Source organism: Schistocerca piceifrons, chromosome X, assembly GCF_021461385.2.
Source record: "Schistocerca piceifrons isolate TAMUIC-IGC-003096 chromosome X, iqSchPice1.1, whole genome shotgun sequence".
Classification (NCBI taxonomy): domain Eukaryota; kingdom Metazoa; phylum Arthropoda; class Insecta; order Orthoptera; family Acrididae; genus Schistocerca; species Schistocerca piceifrons.
In genome coordinates, this window is record NC_060149.1 from 277161378 (window position 1) to 277188253 (window position 26876).

The following is a 26876-nucleotide window of genomic DNA, read 5'->3' on the forward strand; positions in this document are numbered from 1 at the left end:
GGTCCTCCAGGATGTAGAACATGTCAGAAAAACAACAATACATGACAAATATTTACAACCTAAACAAATAAGTTAATGTACCATTCCACAGGTCCCAAGTGGAATGATCGTCATTTTTTAATGAACACTGTATGAAAAAATCATTTTACAAATACTAATACACTGGATTTAAAATAAAAAAGTTTATTTATAAGGTAATAAACGTCTAATACAACTACTATAATACTTATTTGCAATGAACTCATTACTGCTCTGAAATTGTGCAGAAGTTATATTGTACTTATATATACACATAATTGTGATCTAACATGCAAGATAAGGTTCAAAATGGCTCTGAGCACTATGGGACTTAACTTCTAGGGTCATCAGTCCCCTAGAACTTAGAACTACTTAAACCTAAGGACATCACACACATCCATGCCCGTGGCAGATTTCGAACCTGCGACCGTAGCGGTGGCGCGGTTCCATACTGTAGCACCTAGAGCCGCTCGGCCACCCGGCCGGTCAATATAAGGAAATCAATAAAACTAACGTGATAAAACTAGAAAGGAAAGTAGGATGTGAATAACTATGATATTTGAGACCTAAAAAAACTGTTATCTAGTCTGCATTTGCGCACTGTCCAGGTATATTCAGGCTCTCTCCAATGTATTTTGTGGGTGCAGCTGCTGTGATCATATTGAAAACATACTCTCACCCAAGAAAAGAAATTTTTATACAACATTGTCAAGAATAATTTCTTAGTAGTCACACCAGACAAAAGATATGGTATGAAATCTACAAGATTATGAAAAAAATTGTCCTAATGCGTATTGACATCTAAAAGAACAGGATGGTAGGATAGATTATACCTCTCTAGCGTCTTCATTACGCTAATTGGTGAGGCCACAGATCTTCGCACTAAAGTGAGGTATTGTACCATATGGTGACGTGACGCCGACAGGGTCCATCAGATTGTGTGCGACTTCTTGCACATTCGTTGTTACTCAGTACGCTCTCCCCTGAATCTTGTCAATGCACACAAACAGTTGTTCCAGATTGATTGTACTGCTGCATAGGAGTTAAGAGTGAAATTCAATTCACAAACAATTACATCCTGAATGTAAGACGCAAGAAATTATCAAATGGCCGACTTAACATCTACTGTGCTCCGCCCAGAGTTTTGGGTTTGTCATGGGGTACTTCCTATTCTTCCACTTACGCGCATCTCCATGTCTCGGTAGTCTGCACTCTCACTCAAAGGTGAGGTGGAGCCGTGCCGAACTTAAATCCGTGCCGATAACCCTACGCAGCAGTGGCAAGGACGGGCTTGACGGCCACCTGAGCACCATACGCACTTGGTAATGGAACTTGGTGCACTCAATGCTGGCATGCCCTGTCGCTCACACAAAGAAATCTCAACCAGATGACCCTACGCAACAGCGGCGAGGGCGGCCTTGGAGATCACCTTAGTAACATATACAAACAACAGTTACAACTGAAATGATCCCATCCACAAATGAGTGTCCCTGTTGAACCGAGGAATGAACTGAGACAGGTACAGCTCTATCAACGTATTCTCAATGCTCGATAAAGTAACCTCTCGCCCTCATGCCCCACAACCCCACAAAAACACGAGACAAAACTCAGCATATGTCATTGCTAAAGACGATTACCCAAAGGAACGTCAAAGGCGACCACACCAACATAACAGTCAGTTGAGAACGAAATTACAGATACACTAGAGCACTTCTGTTACATATATCATCAGGACTCTAAAAATGTCAGAACTCGTGTTCTTATGAGTAGGTATGTGTCACTCAATCGGCATCACACACACACAAAAAAGAAAAAAAAGAAAAATATCCTAGACAATAAAAAATACACCTATCCCTTTATACAACTACACATACAACGAAAAACAATGAAAATCCCCTGCACACGAATCAGCCCGTCGTATACGAAAAAGAATTTGAGACATTTCTGCTTTCACTTCCTTCTCGACAACACGGAACTTGCTTCTGCTGTTTCCGCTAGTTATGTTGGCTGCGAATCCAGTTGAGTGCACATTCAAGCTCTTTCTTGTGCGCCTCACGCAACCTCAGTGGGAAGACTACAAGATTCCTAATTACATCTTCTGTTTACCAGAGTTGAACATTAGAGTTGCCTCGTTTCTGATTCAAAAATCTCTTCATACAGGTGTAAACTGTTCCCTGTCTCGGCATTCCACACCGCAGACCTCTGTGTTTCAGTGCCTAGAGTGCTTGGGTAAACCTGTATGTGTGCTACTAAAGATACTGAAAAGGCTCTGTTGTTAGCAGTATTACCACAGGCACAGGTAAATGAACTCTGAAAGCTGTTTTGACTTCAATTCGACAGCTTTCCTTCAGCACATTCGAATACAGACTTTAGTTCTGCAACGTTTCTGCTGTTTTCGCTAGTTATGTTGGCTGCGAAAGGAGAAGTATTGTTTCTGAAGTACATGTTACGTATATTGTTGATCTTATTGATACTGGTGTCATTGCCAATATCCGCTTCATTGTCTATCCCTGAATTTTGCAGACTTTTGCCTCCGAAAATTGTAAAGGACACTAGCGATTCTTACGTTTTGATTCTCACCTCTGCTCTTCGAGGGTTTGATGGTCTGTTGAAGAGGTGAGATCAGAGATGTATTTCCCATTTGCTTCCTCAGGATTTCTTCCTGTAACGCTGTTTCGATTGCTCAGTGTGAACTGTTCCGTCTCGGCATTCCACCCCGCAGCCCTCTGTGTTACATTGGCTAGAGTGTTGAATGAATCTGTATGTGTGCTACTGAGGATACTGAAATGCCTCTGTTGTTAGCAGAATTACCACAGGCACTGGTAAATGAGCTCTGAAAGCTGTTCTGACTTGAATTCGACAGCTTTCCTTCAGCACACTACAATAAAGTTTTGTCCTTCAGCGTTTCTGCTGTTTAGCTAGTTATGTTGGCTACGAAAGAAGAAGTATTGTTTCTGCAGTACATGTTACATATATTCATGACCTTATTGATGCTGGTGTCATTGCCAATAACCGCTTCATTGTCTTTCTCTGAGTTTTGTAGAGTCGTCCTCCCAGAATTGTATGGGACACTAGCGATTCCTACGTTTAGATTCTGACCACTGCTCTTCGATTATTTGAAGGTCTGTTGAGGAGGCGAGATCAGAGATGTATTTCCCATTTGTTTTCTCAGGTTTTCTTCCTGTAACGCTGTTTTGATTGCTCAGTGTGAACTGTTCCCCGTCTCGGCATTCCACACCGCAGCCCTCTGTGTTACATTGGCTACAGTGTTTGAATCAAACAGGATGTGTGCTACTGGAGATACTGAAAAGTCTCTGTTGCTAGCATATTTACTACAGGCACTGGTAAATGAGCACTGAAAGGTGTTTTGACTTGTATTCGACAGCTTTCCTTCAGCACATTCGGAAACAAAGTTTTGTTCTGCAGCGTTTCTGCTGTTTTCACTAGTTATGTTGGCTGTGAAAGAAGAAGTTTGTTTCTGAAGTACATGTTACGTATATTCATGGTCTTATTGATGCTTGTATCACTGGCAATAACCGCTTCATTGTCTTCCTTTGAATTTTGCAGCCTTTCTCCTCCGAAAATTGTAAGCGTCACTAGCGATTCCTACGTTATGATTCTAGTCTGTGCTCTTCCAGGGTTTGAAGGTCTGTTAAAGAGGTGAGATCAGAGATGTATTTCCCATTTGCTTCCTCAGGATTTCTTCCTGTAACGCTGTTTTGATTGCTCAGTGTGAACTGTTCCCTGTCTCGGCATTTCATAGCGCAGACCTGTATGTTACATTGGCTAGAGTGTTAGAATCAATCAGTGTGTGTGCTACTGAAGAAACTGAAAAGTCCCTGATGTTAGCAGGTTTACCACAGGCACTGGTAAATAAGCTCTGAAAACTGTTTTGACTTGAATTCGACAGCTTTCCTTCAGCACATTCGAATACAGAGTTTTGTTCTTCATTGTTTCTGCTGTTTTCACTAGTAATGTTGGCTGCGAAAGAAGAAGTATTGTTTCTGAAGAACATGTTACGTATATTGATGATCTTATTGATGCTGGTATCATTGCCAATAACCGCTTCAATGTCTTTCTTAGAATTTTGCAGACTGTTGTCCTCCGAGGATTGTAAGGAACCCTAGTGATCCCTACGCTTTGATTCTGGCCCCTGCTCTTCGCGGGTTTGATGGTCTGTTGAAGAGGTGAGATCAGAGAACTATTTCCCAGTCGGTTCCTCAGGTTTTCTTCCTGTAACGCTGTTTTGATTGCTCAGTGAACTGTTCCCTGTTTTGGCATTGCACACCTCAGCCCTCTGTGTTACATTGTGGCTAGAGTCTTTGAACCAATCTGTGTGTGTGCTACTGAAGATACTGAAAAGTCTCTGTTGTTCGCAGATTTATCACAGGAACCGGTAAATGAGCCCTGAAAACTGTTTTGACTTGAATTCGACAGCTTTCCTTCAGCAGACTCGAATACAGAGTTTTGTTTTTCAACGTTTCTGATGTTTTCGCTAGTTACGTTGGCTGCGCAAGAAGAAGTATTGTTTCCGAAGTACATGTTACGTATATTGATGATCTTATTAATGATGGTATCATTGCCAACAACCGCGTCAATGTCTTACTCTGAATTTTGTAGAGTGTCATCCTCCCAGAATTTTATGGGACACTAGCGATTCCCACGTTTTGATTCTGACCTCTGCTCTTCGAGGGTTTGATGGTCTGTTGAAGAGGTGAGATCAGAGATGTATTTCCCATTTGCTTCCTCAGGGTTTCTTCCTGTAACGCTGTTTTGATTGCTCAGTGTGAACTGTTCCCTGTCTTGGCATTGCACACCTCAGTCCTCTGTGTTTCATTGTTGCTAGAGTGTTGGAATCTATCTGTTTGTGTGCTACTGAAGATACTGAAAATCTCTCTTGCTAGCAGATTTACCACAGGTACTGGTAAATGAACTCTGAAAGTTGTTTTGACTTGAATTCGACAGCATTCCTTCAGCACATTCGAATACAGAGTTTTGTTCTTCAACGTTTCTGCTGTTTTCACTAGTTATGTTGTCTGCGAAAGAAGAAGTATTGTTTCTGAAGTACATGTTGCATTTATTGATTATCTTATTGATGCTAGTATCATTGGCAAAAACCGCTTCATTGTTTTTCTTTGAATTTTGCAGACTGTTGTCCTCCGAGGATTGTAAGGAACCCTAGTGATCCATACGCTTTGATTCTGGCCCCTGCTCTTCGAGGGTTTGATGGTCTGTTGAAGAGGTGAGATCAGATATGTATTTCCCATTCGGTTCCTCAGGCTTTCTTCCTGTAACGCTGTTTTGATTGCTCAGTGTGAACATTTACCTGTCTCGGCAATCCACACCGCAGCCCTTCTACATCTACATCGGTATCTACGTCGGTATGCCTCTGTGTGGGCTCTAGTCTCTCTGATTTTATCCTCTTGGTCTCTTCGCGAGATATACGTAGGAGGGAGCAATATACTGCTTGACTCCTCGGTGAAGGTATGTTCTCGAAACTTCAACAAAAGCCCGTACCGAGCTACTGAGCGTCTCTGCTGCAGAGTCTTCCGCTGGAGTTTATCTATCATCTCCGTATCGCTTTCGCGATTACTTAATGATTCTGTAACTAAGCGCGCTGCTCTGAAAGGTGTTTTCACTTGAATTCGACAGCTTTCCTTCAGCACAGTCGAATACAGAGTTTTGTTCTTCAACGTATCTGCTGTTTTCGCTAGTTAGGTTGGCTGCGAATAAGAAGTATTGGTTCTGAAGTATATGTTACGTATATTGATGATCTTATTGATGCTAGTATAATTGTGTTTCTCTGAATTTTGTAGAGTGTCGTCCTCCGAGAATTTGTAAGGGACACTTGCGATTCCTACGTTTTGATTCTGACCTCTGCTCTTCGAAGGTTTGATGGTCCGTTGAAGAGGTGAGATCAGAGATGTATTTCCCATTTTTTTTCATCAGGTTTTCTTCCTGTAACGCTGAGTAAAGAAATTGATGATCAGCTTGAACGGATGTCATGTGACGTCCGCCCAGACCTAACGCAACGAAAAATACCGAATGAGAAGTGGCAACATGTTTTCCTACCATGCACTGGGCCCGGACTTGCTTCCCGTCCGGGTTGGAGATTTTTTCCGCTGTTGTGTTGTCTTGAATGTCATCGACGTGGAAGTTACCCAATGTGGCGTCACCTGGGATAGGACTTTCAACCTGGCGACCGGACTTCCTCGGATGTTGCCTCCAAGCCAGCAATGGCAGACGGTCATTTAACGTTTTCCCTACGTTTTGTTTTTGCAAAATCTTCTCCAGAGGAATCTGACACAATTATTTTCTTGTTATTCACAGACTCTGTTGTAATCTGTCTGTAGAACTGTTTCCCTGTGAATGTGCTGACATCTCACTTTCCAGAATGGGCTTTTTGCACTGCATTTTTTTCACTAGTTTTTGTTCTGTGTATAATGAATTCCTTGTATGTCTTTCCGCCCCCTTTACTTCTGATAGTCCTTCCCTCTGTGGAGGACTGGTATTATGATGATGCATGGTTGTCATTTCTGGGAACTCTCCTTGAGTGCTAGCTACAGAATTATGATAGAGTTTCAGTTTTAGTTTTTGTTCCTAAAAAAGATTTCTCTGAATTTTTATTACTGGATTCCATCTTCTGCTGGTACGTCTGATTTTTCTGCGCCATCTTTCGGCAGATTATCAGCAGAGTTCCTCTCTGAGTCAGCATCACCAGCAGTGTCATCCTCCCAGTCTTCATTTTCCAATGAAGACTGGCAACATAGTCCTTCTCTTTTCTGTAGTTTTCATGCTCGCCTCTACAGGCATATTAATCATTTTCTTTTCCTTTTTATAAACATTACCACCGTTACCGATCGATCGACTAGCCCTTTTTCATCTTGACCTTGAGTGCAGCAAAGCTTCAGACTATCAGGCAGCAGCTTTGACCTTATTGCTTGTTCGTCATACTTAAGTATAATTTCGGTCTCCTTGTTTAAGGTGACCACTCCTCTACTTAGGTCGAGAATCACCTGTTACTCCCTCAAGAATTTCATGCGAAAATTCCGCTCCATTGCTTGGTCTGGCTTGGTTTGGTTCTAGACGGTGCCGTTGACACGAAAACTCGAGTCTCGTCTGCAGGTTGACTACTATGTCCTTTCCTGCAATTTCACCTCTGATCTTCGTCTTTTTCACAGTGAGTGCTGGCCAGTTCCGGTTTTCTGTACAGCGCTATGATGCCTCTTTGGAAATGGTCATTATGAGGCTACCGCTGTCCACAATGGCACGAACGTAACCTCACCTACAGCAACCGAAATTACAGGGTGCAGATCCTCACTGCGTGCTTCTCCTTTTTCTTCTCTAAATATCTCATGGATGTACTAGTATCCGATTACACGAATCAGGTCCTTTCCGAAAGTGTTAGTGGAGCAACTGTGGACCGCCTACGCTCGCCTCTGACGCCAGCTGCTGCTAGGGCTTAGGTTTCACGGTCCTTGAGACGGGTTTGGGACCCCGGTTCCCAATTCTTTCACCATCCTGTTGATTTTGGTTAGGTCCACTCCAACCGCTCGCCTCCTGTTGATTGTGCCCCTGATCTCGCCAAGTTCGGTAAACTCTTCGGGCGTTATCATGTTTGTACCGTAGGTTTCCGTAGTTTCTTTGGTCTCACTGTCCTACTCTTTTCCCTGGTGCTCCAGGACGCCCGTTCCTTTCGTTGCTCGTATCGTCGTTCTGCCAGAATTTCTGATTGTTCCCCTCATTAACTCGTTTTTGTCCCTGGCGTTTTATTTTTCATATACGAGGGGCGTTCAGAAAGTAAGCTCCGATCGGTCGCGAAATGGAAACGACTATGAAAATCCGATAAAGCTTTGCACAGATGTGTTGGGTAGTGTCTCTAGTATAACCCCAGTTAGCATCACGTCGCTCTTCTCATTTCTGAGCTCGCAGTGAGTTCGTAAAGATGTCTAGAAAATAGTGTCTGCCGCCAAGTACGAGGGCCTGGTGAGAAATTTCGCCTGAAGCTATGCAGCTAACATTACATAACTGTCGTGCTGTTTCTTCTTCAAGACAATTCTCAGCCGCATTCTGCAGGGGCAATGAAGATGCTCCTGCATCGTTTTCAAATGGAAATGTGAGATTACCCACAATACAGTCCGCAATTGTCTCCCCCTGAGTTTCATCTCTGGTCACATGAACCGCTGTCTTTGAAGACAACATTTTGACACAGACAACGAGGTGTAGGCCAGCGTGGAGAATTGGCGGAAAGCACTGGCGGCTGCTTTCTATGATGAGGCTATTGAAAAGTTGGTACAACGCTATGACAAAAGTCTAAGTCAGAACGGCGACTACGTAGAGAAGTAGCTGAAAGGTGTAGCTAATTGTTACAAGTAAAACATTTCTGATGTTCACTGTGGTTTCAATTTGGCAATCAATCGGAGCTTACTTTCTGAACAGGCCTCGTATTAGCTCTAACTCACAAAGTAAGGTCTTGAATGTTTCTGTACTGTGCCCGCATTTCCCTACTAACGCTTTTTGATGCTGTGTCGGGAGCATTGAAACACAGAACCAAATTATTTCTGATGCTCTACAAGGCGTGTCTAGGAACTGATCCTTCCGCTATAAAGCCTGACGATCGAAAGTCCGGCAACATCGCTATCTCCTGATTTGTTCTGTCTCGTGACCAATAAGCGGCGAGAAACGCCTCCTTGAAATGATCATAGGATTGACAGTTTGCCGCCACATCGCTCATCCTTTTGGCGGCTGTTCCCTCCACATGTGTCATAGATAAACTCTAATTTTGCGCTGATGGGCTATGAAGTTGGAAGCGCCCTACTAAACTGCCCGATCCAAATTTTGGGGTGCGGCTTATTCCTGGTTTCCTTGAAATGTCGAAACTTTAGTAGTGACAAAGTGGTTTGTTTCTTGCACCTGAGCATCTAATGGAATCAGATATGTGAATTTGTGCGACTTTTGCGTTAGTTCATGCCGTCTGTTACCGTCATAAAGGCCTGAATCAACGCTAAATGTATCCGGAGTTGTTTCTGTTCTAAGTTAACCCTCGAGTACGGACTCTTCATGTCCTGGCACGTATTTTGCATTGAGTTACTCGATGTAGAACCCGTTGGCATCGTTCACACCGTCGGGAACCAACAGTTTTGTGCCGGATCGGATGCATTTATGTCTGAGTTACCAGTCCTGAGCGTTATCTCAATCTGAGCTACCCGTTCGTCCAATTTTGTTAATTTGTTGAGTTCAGATCCACCGCATTCTGTCTGTCTCACTCGTGTGGTCAAGGCCGTAACATTTTTGTTCGCTGTGTATTTCGTGAGTTTTGCTCGGCCGTCCGCTACAAGAGCCATTTTCTTTGCGCTTGCTGCTTTTATCCCACGTAGGCGCGCGCCTCTTTTAGCGTCAAGCGCCATTGTCTCGCTTCCGCACTCATTTGTGCCATCTCCGCTACTCTTCCCCCGAATTCGTCAGTATGGTGGGTAATTTGTTTTTGTAGTTCCTTCGAGCTCTCCTCTTTTCTTTTCTCAGCGTCCTGAATTTGCTGTCTAATTTCTACTATACTCTCTTTCCTCCTTTTGTCTATCTCTTTAAGAAGAGCAATCACCTGATCTTGTGGTAGTTCGTCAGCCATACTGATAACTGTTGAAGTGACTCGAGATTCCGAAACGCTGTTGAAATGCCAACGGCTGAGCGATCTGTCTTTGATATGTCGTTTACCGTCTGTCGTGTCCAATACCTCATTAGCTTCAAGTGTCCATACTTTCTGTCCATGATCTACCTCCGACGCGTGGCAATCATCCACATGTCGCCCTGACTGCTCTGTAGTACCGTACGTTAATTCTCCTTGGCTAAATTCTCGTCGCTGCCGGCAAAGTGCTCCATCACGATACACGGTTCTGCGCGATCTTCGTCTCTTAATAATCGTGCTCTACTCCGCATCAGAGTTCATGCGTCAATGACATTACCCGAACAAAAGCTCTTTAAAACTAAAACTGACCGAAACATTTACTCCTCTTTATATGCAGAATTTGACGTAGAAAAATACCCGTCCAAAAACAAAAAAAGGCACAAAACATAAACAGGTTATCGACGCTGGTGATAACGCCCGATATTCAACACTCTGAGTATATGTGAGACAGAACCCACAGAACCTTGAATTATCACTGAAGGTAATCCGCTAAATAAAAAAAAAGAACAACCATTAATACAAACGTGTCAGGTCTTAAAAGCTACCATGGGACTAATGTTGAAAAGACAAGAAAAATAATCTATGGGTGAGGGTTGTGGAAAAATTTCTACATTTTGATTGGAAGATTCGAGGAGGATCCATCCTAGGGCACTGGTCGCCAGTTATGAAAGTTAGCTCGTCGCTGCATGTGGAAGTTACTAACTGACATGCAAATTAGGACCAGATATTTGCAAAATGATTTTATGTCCATCACATATTAAAGCCAATTTGAAATTATGCAGAATCAAACGTAATATTGGAAGACAGACTGGCGTGATGAGTCTTACTACCATTTGTGGGAGGGCCAAGAGGCTTGCCATCTTACAAGCATTTCGTACATGGTAATTCGTCGTAATGAAACTCCACATGCCCCAGAGGGCTTACAGCTGCAATCCCTCTTTCTATAAGGAGTTCGAATCTCTGGTATTATTCATCAGCTACGGACATCACTGCTACCCATTGATCACTAACATGATACAGTAGTTTAACACATTTGTATGATCTTCTCTAACGTCTATCATATATTTTACAAACATTGAATGATTCTCCCACCCCCTCCCCAGTCACAACGTACAGTCTTAAACATAAAAAATGACCGCCGGCCGGCCGCCACAGAGACTAAGTCTGAGTCGTTCACTTAAGGTGGCCAATAAAACCGACCGCCCCTGACAACGCTAAGTCCGGCCACCTGCACAATCTGGCAACACTGTTAGATGCGGAAAAGTCAAGAAGAAGTGTGATTCACTTCCGAGAGGTCGTTGTGTTGGGTGAGCCTGCGGTGTGGTGGTAATGGTCACGAATTCCAAACTTACACTGGCGTGTTCGCGTCCAACTACGTTTTTTGTTTTTTAGGTTACTTTTCCACCCTCGTCTAAAGTTATGAGTCTGCTTGAACATCGAAGATAACTGGCTTCACATCCTACCCACCAGTAATAACTAATACTTCCAGAAACAATTACGCACGACCGCTCATGACTGCGTCGCGATCACAACTTACGCTCGAGTATTTCCTCGCGCTGCAGCGGCTATTGGCCACTGGCCAGACGCCACCCACCGCCTGAAATCGGGTGCCGCCAAGGTGAACGTGACGCGACGCTGCCAGTGTATGTATCGACTGTCATTTTCGAATTTGCAGTTCAAGTTATCATCTTGCAGTTAAGCATTGGATTTCGCATACTTGAAAACCATGAACTACGGTTAAGCGTTGTAAAATTGGGTCGCAAGTGGAAAAACGTGTAACATCTGCAACACAATACTCACTTTTGGTATCATAGAGGGGTAAATGCAGAGGAGGCAGCTCGAAAGATTTTAACTGTGTGTGGAGTGAGTGCTTTTCGGAAAAATACGCCAGAAAAAGATATTCTTGTTTCAACAAAGATCGTTCTGGCATGAATGATTTTCCTCATTAAGGAATCTCGACTACTGATATAAGTGATGCATTACCATTTAACAGTCATGCGACACATACATTCACCAAACGAGGTCCAGAAGGTGTAGGTGTAGTGCATGCACTAATTCGAAACAATAAAAAACAGCGGAGTGTCTATTATTGCAGTTTTGCTTGAACGTCACCAGGTCGCTCATTGAGCATTCTTACTCAATACTGTTACTGGTGACGAGTTAAGATACCTTTATCGTTAACTTGTTAAATTGAAATGAAAGGCTGAGCCCTACCAAAAGACGTAAACTCAAGCAAAGAGTAATGTGAACACAATATTTTCCATCTAATAGCTTCAAATGTGTGTTTTGTTCAAATGTGTGTGAAATATTATGGGATTTAACTGCTAAGGTCATCAGTCCCTAAGCTTACACACTACTTAACCTAAATTGTCCTAAGAACAAACACACACACACCCATGCCCGAGGGAGGACCTTCGCTGGGACCAGCCGTGTGTGTTTTGCACTACGAATTCTTCCCCATGGGTTTGTCCATCACAGCTGCAATTTGTTGCCAACAATTGAGATGCCTTTCGGTCGCAATGTAAGAAACTCGACCAACAAAACTATATCATGTGTGCTACTGCATGATAACGCACTCTGTTGATTTGAGAAACAAAGCTATCCAGGAGCTTGATAGGGAAGTCATCTTTCAGGCACTTGTATTGATAGCGAAGTCATCTCTCGGGCACTTGTCCCTCTTATCGTTTACTCGTATCCTTTTACCTTTCCAGCTCTTGATCGATCAACCGTCAAGGCGATTCATTTCTAGACGAAAATGATCTTCAAACTACACTGGTTTAATGACATGGTTAGAACCAGTAGGTTTCTACAGGCATAGAATTGGTAAACTACTTTAGCATTGTGAGCTTGTTTTACATATTGTGGAAGAATATACTGTTGCTGATTAATTTCTCTTTGATGATTACTGTTGTGTTCACTAAACTGTTGGATTAGCAATTAAAATTTTCACTATACTAATACAAATTAAATTCGACATACTACAGAAACATCACGAAGGCAGTATACCTCAATAAAGCATGAAGTGCCTGTAACACGACTGTGCCTATTTCAATACGAATTGGTAGGATATTACCAACTTTTGCGTCCGATAAGGTATGTATTTACTTTATATCCTGTATCATACACAAGTTTTTGAAAATGTGGCAGTTCATAGATAAAAATACGTATTCACAACAACAACAAAAATGAAGGCAGAAAACAAAAGTGGCATTACAAATATTGGCAGTACCATAAGGTTTGCGCTCTGACACTAAGGGGTAATGAAAGTAGGAAGACGACCTTTGCTCCAACGATGTCTTACGATTGCCTTAATGAGTCTCTACCTGCCTGCTTGTAGCTCTGCTACAAAAATAATTAAAAACCTGGCTTTCAGCGAATCTCGAAAGGCGAACGAATATAACTTGCACCTGGTAGGCAAGCACTTTACCTCGGACCTAGCGGGAATGTACGGCAAATATTTCTTACTTTGTAGTCTCTATGACAGATAAATCGCAACACAAGAGACGAGAGTAGTGTTTCCCGCATGGAACAACGTTCGTCGACTCAAAAGCATTAACTGATGCCCTTTTATCAAATCTCAAGAGAAAATCACTCACATTATTCAATTGAAATGACATGATAATATCAAGTTAATTTAGTAGGATAGATCTGTACCATCAAGGAATTAACTCGTCGGTCACAGAGTAGCCATACATACATTCGCATTTCTCTAACTAGGTTTAGGGGCTAGAGTGCAATTACTTGTAACACGTCGATGCACTGAGTGCAAACGTAACATCATAAAGTAATAACTGCGAAATTATTTATGTTTTACCGTCTTAATCGGACCTAAAACTTGAAAGCGTATTCACCAGACACGATTCACAATATTGGAGCTTCTCCAGTGGTTGAGTTGGCAACGTATCTTTGCTATACAATATTGTTATTGAAATCACTGTCATTGGCACACCCTCCAGAGGACAGGCATGACCTGGCTTCTTGTTGTCAGCTTTTCTGACGGATATTCTGCCGTTGCTCGAAATGTGAAGACTTAAATTGAATTCGAATACTCCACATAGAGAAAATCTGATGTTTCTATTCTTCCAGCTCTAACATTCAAAAGATAGTTACAATAAGCGGCACAAAAGCGCATGTGAACCAACAATTAATAAAGCAGTCATAATTAGTGGAATCTGACGAACACCATCTGAATTCTGGTAACTGTGGAAAACTTCTTTTTTCGTCTGCACAGCACCGCAGTATGAACGTAAGGGTTTCATAGGATTCCTCCACTTAATTTCGTTGTGATCGTTTCCAATTACAGTAGAGGAGGAGCAAAATCATCTCATTTGAAATATACTTTTCCAGCGGGATTTGGATCTTTGGCTTCAGTTGCAGCAGTACAGTGTTAATCAATTAAATGTCGAAGGAAGGCTGTCCAAGCTGCCACAGGGCGTTAAAATTACAGCTACGGCGGCAGATGAAATTTTGTGCCTGACCAGTTCGAGCCCGGATCCGTGGTGTCTTTTCTTCCGGACATGTCCGAAAGAGCAGAAACCACACATATATACATATACAGGATGTTTCAGAAAGAATAGTGGATACTTTGGCAGGTGGAGGTATAAACGAATTGTATAAAAGTTCCATATAAATTTGTCCACTTTTATTGAGTACAGCGATAAAAGCTGTTAGTACGTAACCTTAAAAAACTCAAAGCATTTGCAAATGAGGACGTTGAAAGTTTATTTTCAAAAATTCCCGCACCAACGTCAATGCCCTTTTGACTTCCCTTAATAACACCACGTGTAGCTCTTTGCGTTCTTTTATGAGGGCTGCACTATTCACAACCAGAACGATTAAATCGGCTTTGGATTTATTTTTTATTGTAGACTTCGCATTCAACCATCCGCACAGGCAAAAATCCAAAGGGGTAAGGTCCGGAGACCTTGGTGGCCAAGAAAAATACCCATATCTACTGATCCATCTTCCGCGAAATGTTGACGACTAGAATGTGCAGGAGCCCCGTCATGCTGGAGGAACATACGCTTTCTTGTAGTAGCCAGAGGAACGTCTTCCAGTAACGCTGGAAGCTCATTTTCAAGGAAGTGTAGACCTCAGAGTCCTGCAAGGACCAACAAACGAAACGAAAATGCATTGAACTCAGCTGTATGTACTCAATAAAAATTGGACACATGTTTATGGCATTGTTTTTGTAGTTTGTCTATACTACCACCTCCTACCATATTAAATATTCCTCCTGAAACATCCTGTATAATTATTCAGGTCTCAATGCACCATCGAAAGTTTTTAGTTCTAGACGCACGTCATCGTCGAAACCCTCGCGGGAATACAGTGTGGCTGCGAGCGAGTGGAATAATGGACGGCGGCGTACGGCGTATGTGGTATTCGGCAAAGATTGGAATTTGCGTCTGACTGGGGGCGTGTGTAGATAGGTCCTACAGGCAGGTTGGCCGTTGTGTCCCGATAGTGCAATGGTCCGCGCGTCCGCCTAGTAAGCAGGATGTCAAGGTTTGAACCCCGGTCGGGCACAAATTTACTTCTGCTGCCGCTACTGTATTTCAACGTCCTGTGACAATGTGGACAGCTGTCTTTCGATATTTAAGATGCAATTGTTTACTGAGGCAATACGGGTGATTTGCGAAATTTATCTTGGCATCAATATAACGGGACTTCAACGGCATCCATTCCTTAGTCATTGCTTTGTGATGGCGCTAACTCATGTCCTATACATGCGAGTCAGATTCTAGCGCATATTTGGTCGAATAACGAATGGTCATTATACAAGTATTATTGAACAGTAGATGCATGATTGCAGCGAGCTGATCGTTTAACCAAGTGCAACCAGAGCCCACTGTCCCTGATAACGAAATTATAAAAATGGTTCAAATGGCTCTGAGCACTATGGGACATAACTTCTCAGGTCATCAGTCCCCCATAACTTAGAACTACTTAAACCTATCTAACCTAAGGACATCACACACATCCATGCCTGAGGCAGGATTCGAACTTGCGACCGTAGCGGTCGCGCGGTTCCAGACTGTAACGCCTAGAACCGCTCGGCCACTCCGGCTGGCAACGAAATAATAGAGTTTATATATTATACGTACTTAACGTAACATGCAGGACATGGGTTGGATAAAAATTATATTTGTAACTTTCCATCACATTAAAATACTTCACAGTTATATTTGATACAATTTTCATTGTTGCTTGTCTCTAGCATGTTAGTAGTATTAATTCAGATTGTGAGTGAACACAAACACACACACACACACAAACACACACACAGAGTTATTGATTCCAGAGGGAATGACGACTGCTGTCTGTTGAACAACACATGCACCCATCAGTTCCTCAGTTGGCGTCGAGTGGATGAGATTTTTCAGTTACCTTGCACTGCAAGAATTGTAAGGAGGAGACTGACAGTAAAAGGGCTTGCATGCTAAAGAGCTGCGACAAAGCAAAATTTCAGTGATTATTATCATATGATTGTCCACAGGGGTTTGGTGTACGAGTATACTTTTAGTAACCAACTCACACACCATCATTACGTAAGATTTCACAAAGGCGTCGGGGCATTGATTCCACTAAAGTCCTCGATAGCTTGATGTTTTAGTTCCCACCATACGTTTTCTCTGTTCGTCTAAAGGTCGCTTGCATTTGTAGGTCCACATGGCAATGGGCTCGTTATTTCTGCCCACATAATCTCTATCGGGTTGAGACCCAGTGATCATGGAACAGCTTTATCCTCTCTTGACCCTGAAACCAATCCTGCACTGCTGTGCTCTGATGGCTGGGGCTGTGGTCTTGTAAATAAATTTCTATCTCGTTACTTCATATATTTACATTTAAATAACGTATTTGTAAAAAGCACATTGTATTAGTATTTTCCATAGTGTTTAAGAATTCAAACCCAGTCATAGGTAATTGATCTAGATTCAACAGTCCGATTAGGAATGGTTTACCGAGTCTATCATATGATGAGAGTCGTAATCGGAAATCCACGTTAAGACTGACTGGCTGAATTCGATTAGAGCGATCTGGTATTGAACTGAAACTGCAGAAATCGGATAATTTGAACGTCTGTGTTGCAACCATGCTGCACACATAAATTGCTTTAATGGAGTAACAGGTAGCAATTGCTAAGAAAAAGTGAGGAATATGTTAACTAGCAGCAATGTAACGTCATTATAACCTATATTTACGTGATGCAAATATTCAATCGAACAATACACATCTATTTCAGTGGTGGAAAAATACACCATATCGGATTTGCTGATGACATAATAAAAATAATAATAGCAATAATAATAATAGTCCCGTGTGAGGTTGTTAGACTCTCCATCGGGCGCCTCCGCAGGTGGCGGATAGGGGAAACGTCTTCCAGATACGGGTGGTACCGCGGAAATCAAATACTTGGGGCGGACCAAATACTAACACAATCCTCAATGGCTATTCAACCCGTTGAACCCAAAAACCAGACACGTCTGAGTGAAAATCGCCGGTACTCTGGTCAGCTTCTGTTAGCGCAATGAGCTCGGCTGAAAATATTTGGTTCCAAGGGCTTTAACAACATGTGGTCCTATCCACCCCTGGTATCATCCAGGTCAAACCAATGAAACATAAGCAAACTTGAACTGTGCAAGTAAATTCAACTTTACCGCATGTGGTACACAACCCCCCCCCCCCTCTCGTCAGAAGGCAACTGGTCTTTCGGATTCTGGGGAACCCTGTCTAACACAGCAGAGAATATGGGAGATCACTTGTAAACTTCTCTACAAGCAGAAAACATGCATTGGAACATTAAATATCAATACATTGATCCAAAAAGGAAAACTACATAATCTCACATAAGAAATCGACCGACAAAAAATTCTCATCCTTGCTCTTCAAGAAACATGACTAACTGACAATGAAACCTTGCATTACGGAAACTATCGCATCTTCAAAATCAAAACGCAACAGAGGGTAGGGAAAGGCGCACCAATCTACGGCATGGAATTTCTCCTACACAGATCCATCATCAACTCCGTCAAAGAAATCACACCCGTCAACAATCGACTTACGACTATGCGCATTCGGAGCACCAAAAAGAAACACACACTCATCATTGTACATGCCCTCACCAACATCGAAAATAAGAAAAACCCCGAAAATGTTGAAAAATTCTGGAACACATTCTAAAAAACCATGAGCAAAATTCACCAAGACGGCGTGAAAACCTTAATGGGAGACTTCAACGCTCAATTTGGGACAGAAAATACCTATAGAGAAATCATCGTTAAAAATTCAGCACTCCAAAACACTAACACAGACAGCACACGTCTGATTTACGTTTGCCAGCATTTCAACCTTATAATGGTGACTACCCACTTTAGGAAAAAACCAGAAAATCAGAAAACATGGCGATCCTCGATCCAGCATCTTGGTGAATACCAGAGCGACCAAGTTGTCATTTCCCATCCCCAGTACAGAATCATCCGTGATATATACTTACCAGTATTGTAACTTGTTTCGTTTTCCATCTCATTAGCCATTTAAACTTGTTATTTTGTATTAAATACATTTGTATTCGTCAGTGTCACAATAAATTGTCTTCAGTTTACGTGAGGGCGCTGAGATCCTCGACTCTAACTCCCCTTCCTCCCTTCCAGAGTCAGTCCTATTCGAACATACATGCTCTCTCTCTCTCTCTCTCTCTCTCTCTCTCACACACACACACACACACACACACGATACATAAATTGTGCTTTACATAAGAAAATCAACAGTCATAATGCATGCTCAGTGGAATCAAGAGAGAGGAGTTCGTGTTATCGCAGTGAATGAGGAAGGAAATTACCGGCCGCTGTGGTCTCGCGGTTCTAGGCGCTCCGTTCGGAACCGCGCGACTGCTACGGTCGCAGGTTCGAATCCTGCCTCGGGCATGGATGTGTGTGATGTCCTTAGGTTAGTTAGGTTTAAGTAGTTCTAAGTTCTAGGGGACTGATGACCTCAGCAGTTTAGTCCTATAGTGCTCAGAGCTATTTGAACCATTTTTTTGATGTTCCCAATATTTTTGTAGCATTTTGTTCTGGTCATGATATCCTGAAAGTAGATTCCTCTTCGCCCTCGTAGCTCCTTGCATCTCACGTTGTCCGTAAATACATTGAAAAGGATGATGATATATATAAAGATGTATGAAATGATTTGCATCTTCCTTCTGTCTATTTTCTCCATTTACCTTTCTTTGCGTCTTGTGATGCTTTCAGATTTTTCATTGTTTGCATCCATGTTGTCCTAGTCGGTGTCCCTTGCATGTAAACTACTGTTGCTTCCAGAAAGTTCTCTACTTAATTCCCTAGAGTTATAGAGATGTAAATCATGTATAGTTGATTTTGCATTACATTTATGTATTACCTCTTTGATGTGTCTAATTGTTGAAATGTCTTGGCTGTAAATGCTTGCTTTGTTATTACAACTCTTCTATTCACTTGTACTAAGCATCTGTTATCGTTAACTAAAGACCACATTCGATGTAGTTGAAGAGCTCGACGTGATTAACATTTAGTACCCAATACTTTTCCACCTGCATTGATCTCACTAGTATTTTTCCCCATTGCCGCCCATTCTGTAGTCTGCTTAATTAGATGTTACTTTGTATCTTCTCTTTCGTAATGCGTTGAATGACACCTGCATGGTAATTTTTTTTCTGAATTTTCTATTACTACTACTACTACTACTACTGCTACTAGTATTATTTATTTATTTACATTGTTTAGACCCATAGGGAACCACATAAAGAAAATTACGATCTGTTGCTGTTATTTTTCTTGTTCTTCCAGAATTCTTTTATCATCTCGCTGTGATAACGCGACGTTTTCTATCCATTCTCTCCTAGGTATGTTGGATTTATCCTCTGGTACAGTTTCCCAGCGGTGGATTTTATGTCTGAAGTCTTTTCGATCGTCGATATATGAGAGTGTGATGTTGGCATTTTTTAGATCAATTTGGACTTGTTTGATCCAGACTTGCAGATTTTAGTTTCTGTAGTCACATCAACACTTTCTTTGTTAGTACACTACTGGCCATTAAAATTGCTACACCAAGAAGAAATGCAGATGATACACGGGTATTCATTGGACAAATATATTATACTAGAACTGACATGTGATTACATTTTCATACAATTTGGGTACATAGATCCTGAGAAATCAGTACCCAGAACAACCAACTCTGGCCTTAATAACGGCCTTGATACGCCTGGGCATTGAGTCAAACAGAGCATGGATGGCGTGTACAGCTACAGCCGCCCATGCAGCTTCAACACGATACCACAGTTCATCAAGAGTAGTGACTGGCGTATTGTGACGAGCCAGTTGCTCGGCCACCATTGACCAGACGTTTTCAATTGGTGAGAGATCTGGAGAATGTGCTGGCCAGGGCAGCAGTCGAACATTTTCTGTATCCACAAAGGCCCGTACAGGACCTGCAACATGCGGTCGTGCATTATCCTGCTGAAATATAGGGTTTCGCAGGGATCGAATGAAGGGTAGAGCCACGGGTCGTAACACATCTGAAATGTGACGTCCACTGTTCAAAGTGCCGTCAATGCGAACAAGAGGTGACAGAGACGTGTAACCAATGGCACCCCATACCACCACGCCGCGTGATACGCCAGTATGGCGATGGCGAATACACGCTTCCAATGTGCGTTCACCGCGATGTCGCCAAACACGGATGCGACCACGATGACGCTGTAAACACAACCTGGTTTCATCCGAAAAAATGACGTTTTGCCATTCGTGGACCCAGGTTCGTCGTTAAGTACACCATCGCAGGCGCTCCTGTCTGTGGTGCAGCGTCAAGGGTAACCGCAGCCATGGTCTCCGAGCTAATAGTCCATGCTGCTGCAAACGTCGTCGAACTGTTCGTGCAGATGGTTGTTGTCTTTCAAACGTCCCCATCTGTTGACTCAGGGATCGAGACGTGGCTGCACTATCCGTTACAGCCATGCGTATAAGATGCCTGTCATCTCGACTGCTAGTGATACGAGGCCGTTGGGATCCAGCACGGCGTTCCGTATTACCTTCATGAACCCACCGATTCCATATTCTGCTAACAGTTATTAGATCTCGTCCAACGCGAGCAGCAATGTCGCGATACGATAAAATGCAATCGCGATAGGCTACAATCCGACCTTTATCAAAGTCGGAAACGTGATGGTACGCATTTCTCCTCCTTACACGAGGCATCACAACAACGTTTCACCAGGCAACGCCGGTCAACTGCTGTTTGTGTATGAGAAATCGGTTGGAAACTTTCCTCATGTCAGCGCGTTGTAGGTGTCGCCACCGGCGCCAACCTTGTATGAAAGTTCTGAAAAGCTAATCATTTGGATATCACAGCATCTTCTTCCTGTCGGTTAAATTTCGCGTCTGTAGCACGTCATCTTCGTGATGTAGCAATTTTAATGGCTTGGGACTGATGACCTTAGCAGTTAAGTCCCATAAGATCACACACACACGTGTTTTTAATGGTCAGTAGTGTAGGTTGTCATCTAGTCTCGTGATGTGAGCGTAGAATTTCAGTTGTCGTTTGCAGAAATCGGTTTCGATGTTGAAGCGTTTTTCTATTACTGTGTGATTTCGGACAATATCCCTCATCTGTGAGTTTTGGCACAAGGATTTTTCTGATGTTTTTTCTTCCAGCTTTCTTGGTGTTCTCGACGTCTCCATTGTAAATTATGCTTGGGGTTTCACTGGCGTAGAGTGTTTCAGGTTTGATAACAGTCGTGTGGTGCCGATTTTTGGTTTTGATGTTCATACATTTCGTATTGTAGATGTCTGCGATTTTTTCCATATGCTTTCCGCAATTTGAGTTCGTGTGTTTTTTGTGTTAATCTTTTTGTACCTGTGGGTTCAATTATTTCAACTAAGTATTTAAAGTATTGACTTTGTTTGCTGTGCCGTATTTTGTAATCAAATTTTGTGATTTGATGTGTTTTGTGACCATGAATTTGGTGTTTGAGAAAGAAATTTGTAGTAAAACTTTCTCGGCACATTCTTTGAGGACTTCGATCTCATGACTTGTTGTATGTTCAACTATGGAAAGGATCGCAAGATCGTCAGCAAACGCAAGGCCTTCTCGTGTTATGCTGTTGTCTTCCTAGATTGATGGGTCTCCAGACGTTTCTGTTTCTCATTTCTTTTTCCCATTTTTTAATGACTTTTCTAGGTCGATGTTAAAGAGTAATGGGGAGAGGCCATCGCCCTGCCGGATGCCAATCTTGATGGAGAAGGGTTGTGAGATTTCTCCGTTGAATTACACTTTAGAAGCTGTGTCTGTTAGTGTTTGTTGGTTGCGCCGTCGTGTTTTAGGGTCGAGATTGCTTTCTTCGTGTATATAAAAAAGGGATTGTCGGTCGATGGAATCGTAGATTTCCTGAAGTCGACGAATGTGCAGACGGTTGGGAGATTTCTTATGGCTTCTATTTTCAGTGTGGACTTCATGTTGAAAATCTGTTCGCTGCCAAGTCTGCGAGGTCTGAATCCTGCTTAGTATTCACCAATTAAGTGTTCGACTTGTTCATGTGCGCGTCGAAAGAGGCACGCGGAGATGATTATTTAGGGGACTGAAAGGAGAGAAATTCCTCTGTAGTTATTCACATCAGATTTGTCTCCTTCTTTGCGGAGTGCGTGGATCAGTGCACATTTCCAGTCGTCTTGGAGTTTTTCACTTCACCAGGTTTCCTCAATGATCTGTGTGGGTTCATGTAGTGATCGTGGTCCAAGATTTTTCAGTGGTTCTGCGACGATTCCGTCTCCTCCTGACGACTTTCCGTTGTGAGTTTTCTGATGTGGTGCTGGATCGGCATCGGGTTTTGTGTATCTTGGGGACGTGTATGGGAATCGTTCGGCAGTTTCGGGTCAGTTAAGGACATCGGAAAAGTAGTGTGCCAACTCTTCACAGTTTTCTTGGTTGGTGAGGGCGAGTTTTCCATTATGTTTCTTGAAGGTCATATCTTGTGGTGAGTAGACTAACCTTTAATTTTGTTTGCGAAAGTTCTCTAGAAATTCCTGCTGTTGTAGTTTCTGAAGTTGTCCTCACTCGATTTCAGCTGTTCGGTGATGTTTGCGTTTGGTTTTTATGATAGTTCTCTTTGTCTGTTTGCAGGTGTCGAGGAAGTGTTGTAGCTTTCCTGTCTATTTGTTACTGCAGTATTTTTGGAAGGCGAGTCGGCAATTGATGATAGCCTGATAGCAGTTGGAGTCCCATCATGGGTGTTCCGACTTTTTTTAATGTGGGATTAATTCTTTGACTTTTCTCATAACATTACTGCAGAAGTCAGTCCAGTTGTTCCTTGGTCCTTTCTCCCATTGCACTGTGATATTGGTTTCTTGAATTTTAGATGTAGCGAATTTTTGGATACAGAGATTTTTGAGCTGAACTCTACTCAGAGAATTTCGCTTTGACTCGTGTGAGGTAGCGGTTTGCCCCAATGGTCGCGCCACGTCGGACTTGAATGTCGTCGATAGTTCCGTACTGTGCGTAGGAGATGACAACATGATCAATCTGGCATTCACCAAGATGCTGGATCGAGGATCGCCATGTTTCCTGATTTTCTGGTTTTTTCCTAAAGTGGGTAGACACCATTTTAAGGTTGAATTGTTGGCAAACGTCAATCAGACGTGTGCTGTTTATGCTAGTGTTTTGGAGTGCTGAATTTTTAACGCTGATTTCTCTATAGGTATTTTCTGTCCCAAATTGAGCGTTGAAGTCTCCCATTAGGGTTTTCACGCCGTCTTGCTGAATTTTGCTCATGGTTTTTAGAATGTGTTCCAGAATTTTTCAACATTTTCGGGGTTTTTCTTATTTTCGATGTTGGTGAAGGCATGTACAATGATGAGTGTGTGTTTCTTTTTGGTGCTCCGAATGCGCATAGTCGTAAGTCGATTGTTGACGGGTGTGATTTCTTTGACGGAGTTGATGATGGATCTGTGTAGGAGAAATTCCATGCCGTAGATTGGTGCGCCTTTCCCTACCCTCTGTTGCGTTTTGATTTTGAAGATGCGATAGTTTCCGTAATGCAAGGTTTCATTGTCAGTTAGTCATGTTTCTTGAAGAGCAAGGATGAGAATTTTTTGTCGGTCGATTTCTTATGTGAGATTATGTAGTTTTCCTTTTTGGATCAATGTATTGATATTTAATGTTCCAATGCATGTTTTCTGCTTGTAGAGAAGTTTACAAGTGATCTCCCATATTCTCTGCTGTGTTAGACAGGGTTCCCCAGAATCCGAAAGACCAGTTGCCTTCTGACGAGAGGGGGGGGGGGGGGGGGGGGGGTTGTGTACCACATGCGGTAAAGTTGAATTTACTTGCACAGTTCAAGTTTGCTTATGTTTCATTGGTTTGACCTGGATGATACCAGGGGTGGATAGGACCACATGTTGTTAAAGCCCTTGGAACCAAATATTTTCAGCCGAGCTCATTGCGCTAACAGAAGCTGACCAGAGTACCGGCGATTTTCACTCAGACGTGTCTGGTTTTTGGGTTCAACGGGTTGAATAGCCATTGAGGATTGTGTTAGTATTTGGTCCGCCCCAAGTATTTGATTTCCGCGGTACCACCCGTATCTGGAAGACGTTTCCCCTATCCGCCACCTGCGGAGGCGCCCGATGGAGAGTCTAACAACCTCACACGGGACTATTATTATTATTGCTATTATTATTTTTATTATGTCATCAGCAAATCCGATATGGTGTATTTTTCCACCACTGAAATAGATGTGTATTGTTCGATTGAATATTTGCATCACGTAAATATAGGTTATAATGACGTTACATTGCTGCTAGTTAACATATTCCTCACTTTTTCTTAGCAATTGCTACCTGTTACTCCATTAAAGCAATTTATGTGTGCAGCATGGTTGCAACACAGACGTTCAAATTATCCGATTTCTGCAGTTTCAGTTCAATACCAGATCGCTCTAATCGAATTCAGCCAGTCAGTCTTAACGTGGATTTCCGATTACGACTCTCATCATATGATAGACTCGGTAAACCATTCCTAATCGGACTGTTGAATCTAGATCAATTACCTATGACTGGGTTTGAATTCTTAAACACTATGGAAAATACTAATACAATGTGCTTTTTACAAATACGTTATTTAAATGTAAATATATGAAGTAACGAGATAGAAATTTATTTACAAGACCACAGCCCCAGCCATCAGAGCACAGCAGTGCAGGATTGGTTTCAGGGTCAAGAGAGGATAAAGCTGTTCCATGATCACTGGGTCTCAACCCGATAGAGATTATGTGGGCAGAAATAACGAGCCCATTGCCATGTGGACCTACAAATGCAAGCGACCTTTAGACGAACAGAGAAAACGTATGGTGGGAACTAAAACATCAAGCTATCGAGGACTTTAGTGGAATCAATGCCCCGACGCCTTTGTGAAATCTTACGTAATGATGGTGTGTGAGTTGGTTACTAAAAGTATACTCGTACACCAAACCCCTGTGGACAATCATATGATAATAATCACTGAAATTTTGCTTTGTCGCAGCTCTTTAGCATGCAAGCCCTTTTACTGTCAGTCTCCTCCTTACAATTCTTGCAGTGCAAGGTAACTGAAAAATCTCATCCACTCGACGCCAACTGAGGAACTGATGGGTGCATGTGTTGTTCAACAGACAGCAGTCGTCATTCCCTCTGGAATCAATAACTCTGTGTGTGTGTTTGTGTGTGTGTGTGTGTGTTTGTGTTCACTCACAATCTGAATTAATACTACTAACATGCTAGAGACAAGCAACAATGAAAATTGTATCAAATATAACTGTAAAGTATTAGGATGTGATGGATAGTTACAAACTTAATTTTTATCCAGCCCATGTCCTGCATATTACGTTAAGTAAGTATATTCTATTAACTCTATAATTTCGTTAGCAGAGACAGTGTGTTCTTGCTGCGGCTCGCGACAAGTACTGAGATTCGCAGTGCTCAATGCCGACGCGATTTGTTTATGTTAGCTAAGCGTGGACACTGCAGCAGACGCTTCGCCATAAACAGAAAGAAATCACCTTGGCTCTGACTGCAGTGAGCGGGCTTCACTGCCTGCATGTTCTTATAGCAACCAACGTGAGATTGTACTCTCAGGCGCCATGGAACAAATGGAAAGGGTAACATGTCATTAGTCATCAGAATATTAACCAGCGATGAAATGTCCACTCTAGTTGAATCCCAAGAAAATAGGAACCTTCTCTCTAAGTAATGTGAGGTGATATCAAAATTTATCCAACACACGAAAATTAACTGCACAGCATTCATGCACGAATTAGTAGCACAAAAGAAATATTATGTCTTGAAGCGTATACTTCATTTCCTCCTTTCATATCAAGGCCCTTGTTTTAGTATGACGTGAGAAAATAAACACAAAAAAACTAAAGTTTCGGAAAATCATATAAGTCATTTCTTCTTCTCATGTCATAGCTTTTGTTTTAGTATGAAGTGAAAAATAGACAGTTTAGGGGTCTGAAGCATAATATGACAGCAGATTCTTATCGTAGGCCGAATGGAACCGCAAAAAGCAGGGAGCTCTCCATCCTTTTGTCCAACATTGTTTCCTTTCATGCATTACTACCGTTCGCATATTCTTATTTAAGGACCTGAGGGCATCAAGTTCTTCTGCAGAATGAGCCTTTCGTTGTTGTGATAATTACGGTGTGGAAAAATGTAACAAAGACGATTTGCCCTAGAGCAGTGAAGATATTTGAAGATGTCTGTATTCAGAAATGACTGCCTGCTGCCACAACACTTTATAGAATTCATGCGGCAGGTAACAACTGTGGTTCACTTCAGACTTCAATTAGTAAGTCGTCAGGAGACGGACGGAAACGTCAAATTAACGTCGCTTTCCGAGTCATATTCAATCCAAAATGAGGTGATATTAACGTAGCAATCACACTTTGACAATGCCCAGATGAGTATTCCGATAGCCAAAAGAACCAGCCAGTGTGAAACCACCGGGAACTACATTGCTATGAAACTGCAAGAACTCGAGACAATACGTGGACTCTTCGCTTCGCTGGGTAATCTCTTACTTTTATTTACGATTCTCTCTGTCCTAGGCGTGATGCAAATGGAACTTCACATTCATGACGCGCTTTCCGCTATTCTTGACCAATATCAGC